General features: G+C 40.4%; 1 long non-coding RNA gene across 1 annotated transcript in view; it reads right to left on the reverse strand.

Moving 5' to 3' along the window:
* Positions 1-397: 397 nt before the first annotated feature.
* LOC149869054 (uncharacterized) overlaps positions 398-20146 on the reverse strand; it is a 42096-nt gene continuing 22347 nt past the window's right edge. Inside the window, exons 2-4 of the long non-coding RNA XR_016441070.1 lie at positions 12862-12934; positions 2559-2745; positions 398-476 (exon numbers count right to left, since the gene is read on the reverse strand). This is a non-coding gene — a long non-coding RNA (uncharacterized LOC149869054). The remainder of the gene's footprint in view (positions 477-2558; positions 2746-12861; positions 12935-20146) is intronic.

Genomic DNA, 20146 nt, shown 5'->3' on the forward strand with positions numbered 1-20146 from the left:
GATAACCTTACTTAGGGAGAAGAGCTGTAATAAGTTAGGAGAAAAAAAAATCAGCTTGGTGGTTCATGTTACATTTCTGTGTGTAATTAGATAATTAGAAGGTGGGGGACAAGAGAGTCTACTATTGATCAGCTCTCTGAAAAACATCCTCAATGAAAACAACAATTCTAAAAAGGAGTCCAAAACACTTTGTTGTGCACTTTAATGTGGTCACCTTAAAAGCTTGGCACTTACTTTAGATAACATGGCAAAAGCAGAGAAAACATTGCTTAGATCTCTAGACAGCAGCACAATATGGAGGAGTTGCTTAGTTATCCAATGTAAAATTGATACGTTTTTCTTTTTTTTAAATGATTATTGAAGTTAAAGTAGTAGTCAACAACTGCGTCTACTTACCCTTTCTTATTCTTAAGTAAAACTTAAGAGGGTCACCCAGTACAGCTGAACCCCATAGCTACTTAAAAACTGAAAAAAACCTGAAAAACAATAGAATTGAACTTCATTGTACACTAGTATTAAGGAAAAAGGATGTCACGTTCAGATTCACTATTGGACACTCATCACTTAAAAAAAAAAAAACCTCCCCCCCATGAATGCATGTTTATATGTGTAGGTAGATGAAACAGGATAAACAATTAAAGTGCTATAAACCCTCATTTTAGGATATAGGACAATGACTGCTTGCGGTTAGAAAGAAATCCCTCACACAAACATATTAGTTCCTAAGTTCAAATTTAATAAAAAATAAGAAATAAAATGTAAAGCTTCTCTGAAACATTGGGTATTGGCAATTACTGGAGGAAGCATTCCAAAACAAATGAACCAGATATGTAATCCACTAAAGCAATTCGAATATTCCTACATTACTATCTACTTCTAAATGAAATACCAGGGAATCTTAGGCAAGGAAAGTGTTGCCTATGGGTGGAAAAAGATGTTGCCTTTGTGCCACCATTAATAAATGTTATGGTGACACCAAGTCCCTGTAAATAGATGTCTGTACCTCTTGTCATGCCACAAATGCCCAATATTTGTGGCCACAGTTCAGGTAGTATCAATTTGTACTGCTTTATTGCAGCAGATGCCTATTAAGTGTATGGTGGGAGAGCTCAAGCACACCCAAGCTGCCTGCACTCTCCAGCCACCCTAGGCAGGCATTCCTGGGGCTTCAGAGGCCCAATCCTGAGGCCCATTCCAAGGGCATGCTGAATATAGTTCCTGAAGACCCAGGATCATCTGCTTGGCTTCCTCCATTTGGATTTCCCCAAGCACCTATTGATACTCCAGTGTGGTCCCAGAGCTAAAACTCCTGATTGCATGGGTGTCCATCTCACACTGATGCAGTCTCCTGGGTATGTCTCTGTATGTGGAGAAACCTGGGTTTCCTCACATAGAGCTGCAGTCTGGAGATTGCTAGGGTGCATCCCTATACAGGAAAACACCAGCTTTCCTTGCTTACAACTATGCACCCTGGAGGTTCCTGGGGCACATCTCTGTAAGCTGGGAACATGTTGCCTGTTGTCTCATACAGCCAACAAGTAGGACTATGATCAACGTGTATTCTACCCAATGAAGTGGATCAGCTGTTTTGGGACCTGCTTTATTTAGCAATCTGTATTTCTAGCCTAAGAGTTCTATCATACTAGGAAGTGTTACAAATATTATTACTTGTAACAATACTTGTAACAATACTTGTAACAATACTTGTAATAATTATAAGTATTATTAACTTGTAATACAGATAAATTGTATTGAAGGAAAAGTCTTGTTGCAAACAGCAGCAGACAAAAGTGTGTGTGAGTTTTTTTTAGAAAAGCACTCCCTATTGTAACAAAATTGTTTGCAGGGAGGGGAAGCAGAGAAAGCTTATTTTAAGATCTTAGATAAAAAGTTATCAGAAATCTGCAGTGCTTATTTTTGTAATGTTGCATTATTTTTTAAGCATTTTGAAAGTTTCTTTGAGATAGGAATCTGTGTGAGTTTGGGCAGGTCTTTACATAATGAACTTGAATGGTATAACCACAATTTAAATATATAAAAATAATAATGGGAAATAATCGCATGTGAGATTAAATACAATTTTAGGCCATTCAACTACCTTGAGCCAATTTGGAGCTACCCAAGTGGGTGAAACAGAACACAAGTTTAGAGCATGCTAAAAAAAGGTGAAGCCATTAACTGTGTCAGGGGGCATCAATAAATGTGCTCTGAGGTGGAGGCATTTTAATTAGAGCTGTTTTCTGGAGCCACTCTGCACCCACTTGGACTCATCTAAGCGCTCTCTAGCAACCTTAGAGTGCACACCCAGTTCTGGCCATAGGGTGTGTCCCTGGGACCTGTGGATTGGGTTACATTCACCACTGAGGGAAGCCTCTACTCTCACCTGTCATGACTTGATCTTTTCTTCAGTGGTGGGGCTCCTTCTTGCAGATTCTTGCAGACCGGGTGCTGCCCTTTACGGGCATTCTTGGGGCTCTACCTCCCCTACACCCAGCCATACACCAGCCCTCAGGACAGCCAGATGGTGGGTCACTGGCCTGTCCCCTTGATGTTCTCACCTACTGTTTTCTCTCCTTCCAAGTCCTTTGAAGCCCCTTTACCCTTCATGATGGTGGGGTGTGTGACTGTCCTCATCTCTGCGTCTGCTCTCCCTCTGAGACGTCATGGTCTGCTGCATTGCCTCAGATCTCTCTTGATCTGGGGTCATGTGGGGATTTCTTCCCTGGTCCAAGCTCTGTACACCTTCTGAAATAATGAATAAAATAAAAAAAGAAGAAAGGAATAGTCGGGGTACAGGCCTCAGCCTGCCCCACTCACAGATCTGGCATCTGGGGTCCTTGGGATCCCTCAATGCCATCCTTCTTGGCCCAGCTGCCCTGCCAAGCTGGGTGGGTACTTTCTTTAATGGATCCAGAACCCCTCTTGTGGGTCCCTGTTTGGCCCCTTGCCGAGCTGCCAACACTGCTGATGTGCAGCCCAGGAATCGGCTTCACCTTCTGGCTCCAGCATTGATGCCCTGACTTCCATTTCCCTGCCACCAGCTTTTAAATCATCTGGGCAGTGGTTTTTGATGACATCATCAGCCAGCACCATTCCCAGCCAGCAATAAAAGTGGCTAATGAACTGCACTGGCAGGTCTTCTTAATGTGGCTCTGTTTCTCCTAAAAGTGTGCCCTCTTTTTGGTGCTTTTCATTTCTTTCTTTGGGCATGTCAGCCCTGCCTCAGGTCCCACCATAGTAGGGCACTCCATGGCCTCTGCTTGTGTCCCTTCAGGACACACTCCAATTAAAATGCCCTCAGCATCCCAGGTATTCAGCATCCCATGCTTCAGAATGGCAGTGGGGATGCTTTAACTAATGCTCATTTGATAAGCTTTACTTAAAGCACCCCCGCTCATGTTTTGAAACATGGGGATGCTGAATACATTTGATAGCAAACCTGCTGGAGCATTCTAATAAGATTAACTGAGTCTGCTCCAACGCATTTGAATTGGAACGTGTCAGAGCAAGTGTCCCGCGCATGTATAGGTACACTGGAAGTTTATGTTAAATAAATATAACTAAAAAGTGTACAAGTTGAGAAGGATCACTCTGTAGTTCAGGGGCACATCTTCTGCCTCCTGTCCAGATATCTACTTAATAAAAATATTTCAATTTGGTGCATCTTTCTTTTTTCCCCAAAGATCACAGATAAGATTACTTGAGGCAGTGATATATATATCACTGCCTCAAGTATTTGACATTTGTATTAATATTTTAAAGACAAAGTGGAATGAAAAACTTGAGTAATATTTGTTCATCTAAAACCTACAAATCACTAATCTATAGAAGTATACCTTTACCTTTATTAAACTCATAGAGACAATGCACTTCAATAGTTAAAGACTATAAACATTTTTCCTGACTATAGGACCTTTATAGATCTTGTGATTTTAATAAAAAGGAACCATTTTTTAGTTTAAAGGTGTAGACACAACAACGAGTAAAATAAACTTCTCTCTATTACAAGCTGAGTAATTTTGCACATTCCTAATGCCTCAAAGTTTTGAACTACCATTACTTTAAAGGATTGGTATATATGTGAAGTCTTCAAATTGGCAGGCACACACTTTCCAGTACTACTGGCAATAATGCAAAATGGTCTGTATACATGTCAGCACTTCTGCCTACTTCCACCACTAGTTCAGGAATGATCACTTACCTGTTTACATGTGCAGCACAGTTGACTTCAGCAACGTTGTCCTCTGTAATGGCTATATTGGTGCGTCCATTATGAATATGTAGTCATTTTAATTTCTCCACCTACCTGTAGACCTTCTGTTAAGCCATACAGTTCTCACTGTATCGTGCTACAATCCTACAGTGAATTTCACTAGGCAGCACACCTTCTGCCCACAGAAAATGAACGATAGAACATTGTTCTTTCGTGCATGTGGGCAGTTGCACAGCCATGTTATTTACATGTTCACTGGCATCACATGTTCACAGTAAAACACTAGGTGTGTTCAACAATGCCATCATCAGCATTCCCCATGCTGTGCAGTTTCCCACTTTGTCACAGACACACAGCATGAGCAGCCATTTTACTATTAGTTTCTGAAATACCCATGTACTTTACATATATATTTTTCTACTTTTTCCATTTTCTCTCTTGTGAAGACTTTAGAATGTGCAGCATAACTTTCTGCCCCCCTGCAAAAAATCCAAAATGCTATGGGTTGTGTTAAATGAATTAATCAACAGTTTTTCTTCCAGTTCCAAAGGTCATAGTTGTAGTTCCCATGCTACGTAAGTGCCCCATTGGATGCAAGCCACTTTAAAAAGAAGCTAAAAAAAGGGGTCCTGTAGAAGAGCACACAGGTGAATTTCATAGAGTTGTAGAAGTTAGGGGCTGGGAGGGACCTCAGAAATCATCAGGTCCAGCCCCCCGCTCAAGGCAGACAAGACTGCTGAGGTCAGATAACTCCAGCAAAGTGTATGTCTGGTCATCTTTTGAAGATCCCCAGGGAAGATGACTGTATCACCTCTGGGGGGGAGTCTATTCCACACTTTAGACACATGAACCATAAAGAAGTTTTTCCTAATATCTAATCTGAAGTGGTCCTCTGTCAGTTTATGACCATTATTCCTAGTCTTCTCCTGGGGTGCCTTGGTGAACAAATATTCTCCTAGCCCCTGAAGTTCTCCCCTTACATACTTAAAGTCCCCTCTGAGTCTTCTGTTCTCCAGGCTGAACAGTCCCATGTCCCTCAGCCTCTCCTCATACGGTATATTTTCCAGGCCTCTAATTATTCATGTGACCATCCTTTGGACTCTTTCAAGCTTCTCCATATCCCTCTTGAACCGGGACACCCAGAACTGGACGTAGTATGCCAGTTCTGGCCTCACCAATCCTGAGTAAAACGGGAGGATGACATCTTTAGTCTTGTTTGTGATGTATCGGTTATTTGCTTTGCTGGCTATAGCATCACACTGGTGGTTAATGTTCAAGGAGCTCTGAGAGATACTGCATCTTATATGGGTCTGTACCTAACTATATATGGTTGATTCTACTAAAGAAAATACTATCAATCACCTATTAATTTTACCTGGGCATAATAGAACTGATTCCATAATTCTTTCTAGGTCTCATATCTTGAGTCTTCAGTTTCTTCCCTTTCTTTTGTTGCATTCCCTTTCTACCCTAGTCCCACAAAAAGCCTGAATCATTTTTGTATTTGCTTATGACAATATACATCTCTCAGGGTAAGTATTACAATACACTGAAGAAAATTGGGTTTTGCTTATATTTGTTCCATATGGAATTTCACTTTTACTAAGCAAGGAACTGACCTCCTTTGGTTTTAAATTAAAAGTATAATGCTTCCACCTTACATTTCTGTCTTCCCACATCATTAACTTTACCTACAAGCTTTAAAAAAGATTCAGTACTTGGTACTATAAATTACATTCCTTAAAAATGCAAGACCAAAAATGCCATTATTAGAGGTGCATAACCACTGCACAAAATGTCACAAGACACTAATTCAAATTTTTAAATGAGCATGGTTATCAGTGTTCCTGACTGTGTTCTTGTCTTTTTTTTGTTTCCTTTCTTTGACTAATCTAACAATTACGTTTATTAGGGAGGACCATTCATGGGAAAAGGTAAGTTTAAGCAAATATTGTAGAGTTGATTTTGAATTTTTAAACATGAATATTCATGGTGAATATCAGATTCTAAGCTTTATATCCATGCAAATGATTAACAAGTAAGTGGCATCTTATCAGAAAAGATGACCTTGAACTGCATGTATAAGATACCAAGTACCTTCAAAAAAGTCCCTCTCGACATCCCATAAAAGTAATTACAGATATCAAAAACAGATTGCAATCTACTCATGAATTTTTTTATTATATACAAGAAAAAATAATTTAGTTAATATTTGTTGCTACTTGATATTGTGTCTAATGGCAGCAGCACAAACCTGCTCCTTTCTTGCCCTAGGATTAACCAAACATATCATTAATATCTAAATGGTCCAACTAGTCTGAATGGATATAATGCTATTTTTAAAATTGGAAATATATTTAATTCAATTAGCATAAAAACTTTTTTTAATTTCATTTCTTTTCACTTACATGACACCTTTACATGATTGTATCCTGAGTGCCACACTAGGTTATGTCTAAACCACATCATGAGTTTCATCCACTCAAATTCAGTTATAGATTTTTGTGGGTGACACCCAATGGGGTAGCTTTGTAATGCTGTCCTCCAACAGGGTTAGAATTCAAAATGAGTGTGATAAATTGAAAAAATGACCTGAAGTCAGTCAGGAATTTGACAAAGTGAAAGCAGTACATTTAGGAAGAAAAATCTAATTCACAAATACAACTGGGGAATCCCTGCCAAGGGCAGCAGTTGATCTAGATGTTACAAAGGAATACAAACTGACTACAAACTAACTACATAATGCTGTTGCAAGAAAGAAACAAATGTGATGCTTGGATATATTAATTGATTTTTTTATTTTATTTTTTTTTGGTATAAATAAACAGGAGGTAATTTATTCTGGTTTACTCTGTATTTTAAAGCCATAGCTAAAGTATTATAATCCAGCTTCCCAGGGACAGGCTGGAATGACCCAGTTCACATCAGAGGTGGGCTGGCGCTGTACAAGAAATCCTCTAGCACATATTCAGATGCGTGAATAATGATTGTTGAGTCGAGCCTTAGTCATGAACTACATACCTAGCTTGGTGTCTGTATTTCTCTTCATTTTTTCCAGACCTATTTCTGAAGACAGATTTTTGTTTTTGCAAAATCTTTAATAAAATCCTAGCAAAATTATTTGAAATTCTCTTAACTGTTGCTTTAAAAGCTTCTTTTTTTTTTTACTTAAAGCTTCACTACAGGTTTACTTATTGTAAAAAGGTATCATATAATCCATTGAGCCTAAAATTGTCAGTATCTCAATACAAAGAGAAATGCAATTATATATGAATTTTCTGCACGCTAACTCTTAAATTTAGAATCCTCTAATCCAATATATATAATTGTATTCTTGTGTCGTCTATTGTTTTTATTTATATTTTTATGGTTTTATTGATTCATTCTACTAATAGACACTGTAAAACATTTATCACCATAGATTTGTTTTTTTAGTTCAGTTTTGGTTTTTTTCATTTTTGACTCTGTATATCTGCAGCATAGTAATTTTCCTTGTGTCTGTAATTTGTTAGCACTGCATAATAAATTAAATGGAAAAGATGGAACATACACAAACTGAGGCCTTTGAAAATCTAATTAAACTCTGAAAAAAACAGACCCTGTTTAAGAACACACAGTTTCCTTCAAGGGAGCAAGGCAATCTGATACATTCCTTAAAGAATTTTTTCTTTTAGATCTTGACCCCAATACTATACTCTTCTTACATACAGAGAACTTTATGCATGAGTGACACAGAAAGCAAATGATCAGAGATGAGATCTGCTGTGTAGTATATAAAAGGGAAATTTGGCTTTAAATTAGCTATATCCAAAGCTTCAGGTTCTTGATGTAAAATCAGACTCCATTTAAAGTAAGCTGCAATATCATGCCCCGACTATGGTTTAACAGAATCAATTATTGCCGTATTTTTCAATCCTGTGGATAAGGAACAAAAATATTGTTTGCAGAGCAGTAGGTCTTTTTGCCTTCCCAGATTTGAGTTTTGTCTCAGAAAATAAAAGTGGCCTTCAACAATTTCTCTCTCAATCTCTAATTAAATCAACTCTAACTTTTAATATTAGCTTCTACACAAATGTGTCATGGTAGTGCAAAGAATAGCCAAGTAATCTTTTTACTTCTTATCATTATTCTGTCTCACTGAATAGTATTTATATTGTTGGCATGGGTCAGTAGGGAAGTTTTACAGTTTAAAATACAGATCTAACCTAATAATAATAATTATTATTATTACTTGGTATAGACACTGCCTTGAGAACTTTAAGTAAAATGTATTATATAATAATTATTATTATTATTAATAAATATTATTATTATCATTATATGGTACATGCATAATATATTATACTATTATTATAATATATTATATTATTATAATATAATTATTATATAATTATTATTATTATTATATAATACATTTTACTTAAAGTTCTCAAGGCATTGTCTACACCAAGTAAATGTTACTATCCTCATTTTTCTAAGTGGAGAAATAGTTATTACTTCTCATAACCATACATCCTATATGACAAAACAAATATTCAAGTTCGGGTTTGTAGATACCTTTCCATTTATCACTGGATCATTTGCTTCTTTGCAACCTACAAAATGTATGGGTTTTGGAAAATATTTGTTACTCAGTTATTCTGGAGTCATGCTGTCATTTTAAACTAGAATTGTCTAAGAGATTCTGTACCATTAGAGAAATTTAAAATATTTTAAGTCTTTAAGAAAATATATTCGTGTGACCAGTAATACAGCCCCAGGCAGTGTGGTGCCAAGCAGTTCCCTGCAGGTAAATCTATGTGGGGGAGGGTATAGGCAACGCATGGGGGTGCAGGAGGGGACACAACTTGTTGGGAGATTGAGGCAGCAACTTTCACTGAGCCCACATGGTAAGGGAAGGAGTGGGGCTGGTGATGCTGCTCAGGTAGGGCAATGTGCAATGCCTGGGCCCCAGGGCCAGAGTGGGAATGCATGGCTGTGGGGCCCACCCAGTGAGTGGGACAAAGCCATGAGCAACTTGTCGGGGGGGTGGTTGTGCTGCTGCCACTGGGGGTTGCTGCTGCCACTGCCATGAGCCCTGCACCAGCTGTACCACCATGGTGAAGCACCCTGTGCCTGCCATCACAGCTGGCAGGGGGGGCACAAGCCACCCCCACTGTGGTGGCAGGTTGGGGGCATCTCACCTAGGTGGTCATGACAGTGCAGCTGGCTCAGGCCTTGCAATGGTGGCAGCAGCAGCGAGCCTCTGAACCCTGCTTATTATTCTATAACTATTCAATGTAAGATGCAAAATCAGCATTTGGGAGTAGAAACTACAACCAGGGCTCCCTCCCTTCCTAAATAGTAGAACAGCATGTGATCTGAGAGAATGCTTAGCTGATCATTGACAGAATAGGAGAGAAATGGAACACTCCTATGGTAAGACTTATGCTTTTGGGCTGATAAAGGCAAAGGCTTAGACATCTGTAGCAGGAGGCCTTCTCAGGTCCAATTTACCTTTGGCCCGCCCTCCTGTTTCTGGGCCAACCACCTGCCTTCTCACCTGCCATGCCTTGTTATTAATTAATTAACTATCTTAACTAAGTGGGAGGCTGCCCATTTCTTGCCCCGATGCCAGGGGGTGCTATCTGTGGCTCTGTGCCTTCCCTACACTGCAGCCCATGCCTTGCAGATGGCATCCAGCTGTTACTCTCACCGGCCCCACACTGGGCCTCAGAATTCTCCCATCAGGACCCCCTAAGATCCCTCCATTCAGGTGGCCTACCCCACCTTCATTTGGACTGCCTGGCTCCCTGGAACCATTTCCCCTCTCAGGCGTGGTCCACCCAGGACCTTTAGCCACACAGGCCCTGGCCTTGCCTCCAAGCCAGGTTGGAACCCCAGGCCTCTAGCTCTGGGCATCCCTCATGGTGGGCCCCTGGCCCTTTTGACCATTCTGGTCCTGGCCCCTGCCCTGACCAGTCAAGGGTACTTTACGTCAGGCCAGTACCACTTTAGCCCCACTGTCACACCTGGGGTCTGCCCTCTGGGCCCTAGTAACAAATGACCCACCTGGTTGTGGGAACTAAGGTTAAGGCATCCCAACCCACCTTTCACTGGGTTGATAACTGGCCTGGCATTTCCTGGGGGCTCCCACAGAACTGAAAGCCCCACCAGGCCACCCACTCCTCGCAGGGTGCACTTTTAGGTCATGCCCAGGACCAGAAACCTCCTAAACTATCCCCTATGTCTCCTCCCTTACCTCCAGGATGATACCAGGAGCCTTGCAGCCAGGCAATGTTACTGCCTGGCCTGCCAGTAGGGAACTGACCCATGTATATAGGCAGCCAGGGATCTAAAACGGCTGCCACAATCAGGCATCTGTTGGCTGCTTGGCTCAGATCTTAAAGTGGCAGGCACCAACACTGCCCCGCCACAACATCTTAGATAAAAACAGGAACCACTGTATTCAGTCTTCAGCATTGTAAATATAGTATATCAAATGGAATCTGTTTGTAGTTAATGTAGGGAAAGGAAAGATAGCTTATAGGAATAAGTGTATGAAAATGCAAATTACCATCCACAACGAAAGGGAACCACAGTAATATGTAATACCTTAGATTGAAAGAAAGGATAATTAAAGACATTGGGAAAATGCAACCTGTAGCTCATGCCAGACTGATTTTCTAGACAAAGGAAATGTGGTTGATCTCATCTCTAGCCTTCAGTAAAAGCATTTAATACCATATTACATGGGAAAGTAGTGTTAAAGTAGGCAGAAGTAATAGAAGAATTGTAAGAAAAGAGATGATAATGAAAATGGAATCCTCTGGCTGGAGAGAAATTAGTAGTGGAATTGTTTGGTTCTTTTTGGGACTGATCATGTTTAACAACTTTGGCATACTGATGAAACAGACTGCTTATATGGGCTAAGTACAGACAGTCAAAAATCCCAAGGCTGAATTGATTCAATCTTCACAGAATAGTCTAAACTACGTAGATTGAACCAATAAGCAAGTGATTTGACACTGTAGGCAGCCACATGCCTACAGTGGCTCAGGCCAGAAGCCAGGGGGACTACAGTATGCCCCCCGCTCAGTTGGAGCAGCAGCAACCTGCAAGGGGGGGTTGCAGTACAGGTGCAAAGCATCCTGCGTTGCTGGGGAACTGTGCGTTAACTTGAATCTGGAGGGGTTCGTTGACAGAAGTTCAAAAAATTGATTTAACCTAAATCAGTTAAATCTGATATTACATCCATCCAGGTTCATCTTAAACCAGTTTAGGCCATTTTACAGATTACAGATCTGAACTAGTTTCTGATCAATTATACTGCTTTATGCATAATTTCTGTCCATAACCCTAAAGTTGGGAGATGTTGTCAATAGAGAGAAGGATATAAAGATCCAATGGAAAGAATTCAGCCTTGAGGACTGGAGTTATAGAAACAGAATACAATACAAAAGACCTTTCAACACTGTTAATATTTTTGAAGACACGCATAAAGTTAAAAGCAAAATTCAAAACAGTATGCTTAGAGAACACATGAAGCAAGTCTGTAACAGTGATTTTTTTGAAAAAGTGGATTGACAGTACAAGCTAAAATGTTTGGTATTTGCAAATGAACTTGTTGCTACGAATTTTATAGCCAGTATTGCCTGACTGCATCATTTTCATGAATGTTACAGCATTCCACAAAGAACAGTGTGCAGTGAGACAGCAGATACACCTCTGGACCCCTCTGCCTCATCATAGGTAAGCCAACTGCAAAGAATCTTGAAAAGTTACTCAATATTATATTTATAATGCAGAAGAGACAGGTTATCTTATATCTTTTACCAGCTGATGCCCAATAAACCTCAAGCTCAAAGAATGATAACTGTCTAGAGTGAAGGAGTAAAATGGAGACTGACTCTACTGTTGCACTGCAGTGAAAGTAACTTAGGCCATTAGTAACTAGCAAATATAAATGCCTGGAGTGCTTTACCAAGTTTACAATGCAAACAGTTCACAATTTATCAAAAACACAAAATCTCAGGTGACTGTGGAGCTGTTCAAATAATGGCTTCTCAGTGTTGACACTAGGCCCCAAAAATTTCTTCAGTCATGGATTACTGGTCTGTCCATTTCTCAGCCCCCAACACATCAGAAAATGTGAAAATGGTGGAGATCTTTCTACCAAACTGCACTTGTGTGGTACAGCCACATGGGTCAAGGAATCACTCAGGTTACCAAGAAAAATTAAGATTAAGACTGACTGATAAAGTTTCAGTAAACCTAATAATAAACGACTCTCCAAATATCAATCATCTTCACACCATTCAAATGGCAGCAGTTGTAAGCAGAAATATTAGCCAATCTGTCATTACAAATTTCTGACCTGAAGTGGGCATACTGCCAAGGCAACCTCAACAATGATATGACAGACTATTTGCCAGAACAAATTTGTGAGAATCCTGATATATTACAAGACTGGATAGAGGTTTCGTGGAAAACTGAAGTTCCCCCTGCATTGACACTGTATATTATATCAGTGTGTTTTAGGATTTTCTTGTGGTGCTAGTGAGTGTCTAATTCTTCCATCATTGATGGAATAGATATAAAAACACAGAATAGGAAAGAGAAATAAAAGAGAGAAGAAGCAGACAATACACAGTTAATAACAGAGGTACCTTTTATCGCTCAAAGATGTCCCTGCGATGTCCTTGCATAAAATCCTAAAGTGAGCAGATACACCAACAACACCTAAAAAAGCATGCATATATTTTATCAGTATTGCAGAAGAAAATAATTTATTCAATGTATGAAATCAATTGAGAATTGTATGGAATTGTGTTTTGTATTAAAACATTGTAGTAAGTAAATTAAGTAGTTTATGTTTCTAACCTTGTTTAATATTATGTTCCTGCACATTCATTTTTATCATCCGTAAGGCATAGCTGCCTCATACTACAGGTATCTATCCTTTGAGGAGTGCTCTTTCAAAATTTATAAATTTCAGTCTGACAAAATTTTACTATTATGAACCACATTTGGAAGTCCAGTGGAATTTGTTATATTGACTCATCACTGTGTACATTAGAATTAACTGTTTTTCATTATCAATTATCAAAACCCTCAAAGCCTCTCTTTTAGTGGATTGTTTTTCAACTGGCATGATGGAAAGTAAACTTTCCATTCTTGAAACAACATTTCTCAAAATATATCATTCTAATAGTGAAACTCTCTTGCTTAAAACATTTACATTTATATGAAGTACAGAGCATCAGTGGAGGAAAAAAAAGACAAAACTAGCTCTCTATTGCAAATTGTATTGTATGTACATTACAATCTAATTTATACAGTACCTTATCATGAAAGCAAATCAAGGCACTTTACCCTGAAAGGAATTATACATCAACTGAGTAAAAAAAGCCATATTAAAGAGAGTCTTTAACTTACTTTTAAAACATTAGCAAAGGAGTGAAATAAATTGTTTGTGTTACTGGCAAAAGGTCTAGAATATATTTACACTGTGAGTACATAACTCTCGATTAGGCTGAATACAGGAGGGTTGAATTCAGTAGTTCAGCCTTTTCTCAGAGTTCTGTGGAAGTGTCATACATTAGCCATTGTTGATTTTACATTGAACTTAGTACTTGAGAAGTGAACCAAACTGCCAACCTTGTATAGACTGAAATGCCTTTAGTTCTTTGTAGACTAGATACTAGTCTGTCAGCCATGTTACCAGGATCCCCAAGCAGTGTCTCAGGAAGGGCTGTCTATCTTGTAGGACAGAATGGTCATGCCGTCTTTACTATGCTCTGAACAATTGTTATATTTTGGTTTTGTGGATCCCTGTCTTTTGAGAATGAATTGTGAACTTAGGGAGGAAATCCTGGATTCACTGAAATCAATGCAATGTCACAACTTATGTTTCCTTCAGTGAAGGAGCTAGCCCTCCTGCTCTCTAGCAATATGACCTGGTAGGGATCATGGAGACCTGGTGGCACTTGGAATGTAGTCATAGAGGGCTAAACCCTGCACAGAAAGGACAAAGTAGGGAGAACAGGCAGAGGGGTAGCTCTCTATGCGAGAGAGCAGTACACCTCTATGGAGGCTGACATTGGCTCCAAAGATAAGCAGCTTGAAACCCTCTGGGTCAAGCTACGGGGCAGGGGGGTGGGGGCAGGTGAGGTGAAACAAACCTAACTGTAGGCATTTACTAGAAACCTAACTGTAGGCATTTACTACAGGCCACCAAATCAAGGGAAGGAGCTGGATCTGGAGTTCTCTTGAGAACTGACAGAGGCTGTGCATGCAAGGGACTTGGTTGTCATGGGGGACTTCAATCACCTGGACATAGATTGGGAGGAACACTTGGCTAGGTCAGTTTCTTGACTGATTGAGAAGCTCTTCCTGACCCAGGAAGTGCAAGGGACAACCAGTAGTAACGTTCTCTTAGATTTGGTCTTGGCCACGAGAGATGATCTGGTGTGTGGCTTGAACATTGAGGATAACCTGGCCAACAGTGACCATGAAATTATCAGGTTCACCATCTGCCACAAGGTTGACAAATCAACCAGCAGGATTGAAGTCCTGGACTTCAAAATGCTGACTTCAACAGGCTCAGAGCATTAGTAGGGGAGGCGATGCAGGATCAGGAAGGGAAGGTGAATGGGGTGCATGAAGAGTGATTGTTGCTTAAGGATACAATCCTCAAAGCACAAGAGAAAGCCATTCCTGCAAAGAGGAAAGGCAGCAGAAGGGCTGGCAAGCCCTGCTGGCTTAATAGGGACACTGTGGTCCTCTTAAAAAAGAAAAAAGAGGTGTACACACAGAGGAAACTAGGGATGGTCCTCAAGGAGGACTATACAACAGTGGCCATCACTTGAAGGAAAATGATCAGGAAAGCCAAGGGGGTGATAGAGTTTAGGTTAGCTATGGAAGTCAAGGATAATAAGTCCTTCTTTAGGTATGTAGGCAGTAGAAGGAAAACAAATGGAAGTGTGGGACCCCTGCTTAACACCTTTAGACATCTGGTAACCGACATTTAGGAAAAAACTGAACTCCTGAATGCCCACTTGGCTTCGGTATTTCACTGGACCAAGGGGAAGTTCAAGTGAGAGAAGGCTGAAGGGGACATGCCAGGACTGACAACCTCCCTACTGTGGATGCTGAGTGGGTGCAATACCAATTAGAAAAGCTAGACATTTAAAAGTCAGCAGGACCAGATGGACTTCACCCAAGAGCTGGCTGAGGTCATTACAGAACCCCTAGCAAAGCTCTTTCAGAATCTGTGGTGCACCAGGGAAATCCCTGACAACTGGAAGAGGGTCAGCATTGTGCCCATCTTCAAGAAGGGGAAGAGGGAGGACCTGGGAAACTATAGGTCAATCAGCCTAATCTCCATCTCAGGGACAATCCTGGAAAAACTCATTAAAGAGTCTATGTGCAATATGCTTGTGGAAGGTAAGATTTTAAATGACAGCCGGCATAGCTTTGTCACAGGTAGGTCTTGTCTTACCAATCTCATCTCCTTCTATGATCAGGTCTCCTCTCACCACACGGACACAGGTAACATGGTAGACATTATATACCTAGACTTTCAAAAGGCTTTTGATCTAGTATCCCACAATATCCTTGTAGGAAAACTGAAAGATTACGAGCTCAATTCCTCAGCAGTTCAGTGGGTGGAAAACTGGCTACACAGTAGGACCCAGAGAGTTCTCATGAACAGATTTATATCATCCTGGTGTGAAGTGGCCAGTGGTGTCTTTCAGGGACATGCTTGGACCGGTGCTTTTCAACATCTTTATGAATGATTTGGATGGGGGAGAGAAAAGCTCACTGGCCAAGTTTGTGGATGACACCAAGTTATGAGGCAGTGTGGCCATGCCAGATGATAGGTTGCAGATACAGGTGGGCCTGGATGGGCTTGACAGTTGGGCAGACCAGAACCAGATGAAGTTTATCACTTCCAAGTGTAAGGTGATCCATCTGGATGCAAACAACCCTCAACATACATATAGGCTTGGTGGTGACAACTTGCCTTGCACCACAGCCGAAAGCGACCTAGGGGTAATAATCGACCATTGCATGAATATGAGCCATCAGTGCAAGGTGGTGGTTAGCAAGGCAAACAACATACTGATATGCATCAACCAATGCATCTCATGTAAAACTAAGGAAGTGATACTCCCACTGTACTCAGCACTGGTGAGACCATAGTTGGAGTACTACATCCAGTTCTGGGCACCGCAGTTCAATAAGGACATGTGAAAACTTGAGAGGGTCCAGAAAAGAGCCACCTATATGATCATGGACTTGTAAGGCAAGCCATACAAGGACAGGCTGAGGGACCTGGGCCTCTTTAGCCTAAAGAAGAGAAGGTTGAGAGGAGACTTGGTAGCGGCTTACTGCTATATCGGAGGAGTCAGTGCATCAGGAACTTGGTGAACAACTATTCACAAGGACACCCTCAGGGAAGACCAGGCTGCTTCAGGCTTAATACCAGGAAAAACTCCTTCACAGTCAGGATGTCCAGACTGTGGAATAAACTCCCACCAGAGGTAGTACAGTCACCTATCCTGGAGTTTTTCAAGGGGACACTAGACAGTCACCTCACTGGGGTCACCTAACCCCAGTTGTCTTCCTGCCTAGAGCAGGGGGGCTGGACCCGATGATCTATAAGGTCCCTTCTAGCCCCTAGCAAACCATAAATCTATGAAACCATAATGTCATCCTTTTAGTTTTTTCATTAAATAAAACTCTTTTTGGTATTAGCAGTCCTTGCAGCTTTTAATACACAGATAGAATCTTGATTACCTAAGACTTAGCACAGCATCATATATAACATCTTTGCCTTTCTTCTTATTTTCCAATTGCCTAACATACAGAACATGTTTTGTTGTAAACTGATCAGAAATAATAACCAAAATACCATTTTCAAATTAACAACATGGATTTTTCCTTCTCAGACTTTAGAGGTGGCTAGGATTTTAATATTCCTCTCCAGCCACTCTTCCAGGGGCTCCAGTCCAAAAGCAAATATTATCTTGGAAAGAATCATCAGTCAGATTTTCCTGTCCTAGGACAGCCTGATCTCATATTCTGACATGACCTTGAATATTCAATCTGCTCTGAGACCCAAAAAAGCAGCTGAATAGAGGCAGTGGAATGAGCACCCAATCATTGACCCTTTCTCATCTAAGCTACCTTTGTTGTCACTTTGTGATCCTGAGGCACCTGTGCCCTGACCTGTAGGTACTTGTATCAGACAGTGTCCTAGGGCATCGTCTATGAAGCCAGCAGTGCTCAACCTTCTGCTTCTACAAGCCAAATGACTACATCCATTGGGGTCAAGCTGTAGGCTGAATCCAGCATGGAGTTGGCACATGGGGTCTGTCCATGGCTCATGCTGGCCCAACACCATGCAAAGCCTGATCTCACCTGCTGGATCTGGATATGTGCCAGCCCCACCACTTGCCAGCTAACCCAGTCTTCCACCACACAGGACTCCCCAAAGATCCAGAGTTTTGGCAATAGGAGAGCTGCAATTAATACTGCCACCATTCCCCACCATCAAATTTTTGGACCTCTGGGGAGACCCACTGGCCAAATGATATGGCCCTCTGGCCAGATATGGCCCACAGGCCAGAGGTTGAGCACCCCTGTTGTGGACAAAAGCCTGAACCCTTGCCTTGTAGTTCTGCCTGCTGCAAGGTAGTACAGGAGGGAGAAAAGGGATTCATTAAGTGGCTCTGTTCTTGAAGAATACCACTATTCTGTGGTGAACAGCCTCTACAAAGCAAAAGGTCATTTAAGCGCTCTTTGCACTGGAAAGGAAACAAAAATTCACTGATGCAGATGCCAATGGGCCACCACAAAATATGAAAACTTCCCTGCACCCTAACCTATGCAGGCATAGTTTAGTCCTATATCAGAATGTTTTATCCATGTCTTGGGTCTTAGGTGTCCATCACCTTGGTACAAAATCATTATAATAATATCTGACGTGTATAAATAACTGTTTCTTAAACATGTGGTAAAATGTCTTAGTTACCTGTCTTAGAGAACTGTCACAATTTAGCAGCACAATTACAGCCATGATAGCCATATTTCAGTTTCCTTTTATGATTAATTTCTTGTGTTTTTTACCTCACATTCTTCTCAGTTTATTTTCTGTGTGTTTTTAACCTGCCATGTGTCTTTCATATTACACATTTTTACTTTTCTGTTTCAGATCATTCTGCGTTTCCTCACATTCTGTAGCGTTTGTTGTTGTTATTCTCTGTAGAGTTGCTGATGCTTGTCTTTTCCCTTAATTTAAGATGAATAGACGAAAATGAATAATGTTCGATATTGAACATATGCACACAGTAAACACCCGACTTTTAAAAGAAGTCATGAAAGCATCTGCTCTGTTATATTTTTATGACTGGTATAAACCAAAATAATTGGTATTTACTTTTTATTTTCAACTTCAGATGTCATTTCTGTCCGCCCTCTTTATACCGGCTTTTTAAAAATCTAGCACTCCATTAAAGTTAAATCCATACACACACACACACACACACAAACTCAATTTAAATGTATTTTGAACTTTTCAAATGAAAACACTCCCAGAATAAAAATAATCTTAACTACTGTAAAGTTTTATGCTGTATCTTGCACTCTGCACTCATTACTGACTACAGTTTAAAATCTATGCTCATTAAGGCTTTTACTACCTGTTGGTGTGCATGTAAGTGAAAGGCATTTGTGTCTGATTACTTAAACTGAACTGACATACCTAATAAAATGGCATTGAAAACTCAGTAAAAAGGTTTTCTGGCACCCCAGGAAGCGAGTGGGATCATAACATAATTAAAATACATAGCAGGTAACTCTGAGTCAGCAAGGCAGCTATAATACTTGGTAGCTGTCACTTGATTACTCTTAAAAGCTGATAAAAATCAGAAATAGTGATTGCCCACCACAGGCATAAGATATCTTTGCTGCTTTAGAAACATAATCACAGATCTGCAGGAGGTCTAATCAACAGCTACCTATAATCTCAGTGATAGCTAGAAAAATGCATTAATGAAATATTCATACAGGTAAATGTCATAGGCATAAAACACGGTAACTTATTCTTTTTTTGCTGATAAACACCCTGATCCATCCTGTTGCAGACAACTGCCCTACACAAATAGGTTTTGTAGGTTCCCTTCCTGACCAGTGTGGTCTGGATCTAGTAAATTGACAACAAATAGAGAAGACTTTCAGGAAGGTCACAAACAGAAACCGGAAACCAGAAATAGGCCACGGAATTTAACTCTGCAAAAGGTTAAGATGATTGCAGACTTCATAGCATGCAGACCCAAATGCAAATCCATCTCTTTGTTTTAGATTTTATGCAAAAGTTCCATATCTATAGAGTCAAGTTCACCAACGTAAACATACTCATTTTAAACAGTAAATCAACCAGCTTTCCGTTTTACGTGAATCAAAAGAGAGATTGTATCCATGTAATTATTACTGGTTGGAAATCCCATTAAGAAGGGAAGGTTGGTGCATTAAAGTATTGGCTAAGGCATGGGAGGGAGAGGGGTTGAGTTTTGGTTGTGTTATAGATTTCTATGAACTTGGGTAATCTTTTTAATCTTTCAGGGTGCATCTATACTTGTGCTTTACTGTGGAATAGATTAATTTTCTAAAGCATCACCATCTAGACATGCAGTGGTATTAGGCTGCAGTAATCTAATTAACACCACCATAAGATAATACTGTCCTTGACAGTATCTTATAGTGGAATAAATAACTGTGATTAAATGCATGTGTAGATGCAGACCGTGGGTACAATTTATGCCCAGTCAGCTAACGCAGCAGGAGTCCAGACTCCTGCCTGCCACCTAGTAACATAGCTTTGCACTTGCAGCACCCTCATTCCTCAGCCATCCCCTCTGTCACTGAATGCTGCCAGTCAGAGTCTGG

This window comes from Crocodylus siamensis, chromosome 3 (genome assembly GCF_052110815.1).
Source record: "Crocodylus siamensis isolate JL-2025a chromosome 3, ASM5211081v1, whole genome shotgun sequence".
Taxonomy (NCBI): domain Eukaryota; kingdom Metazoa; phylum Chordata; order Crocodylia; family Crocodylidae; genus Crocodylus; species Crocodylus siamensis.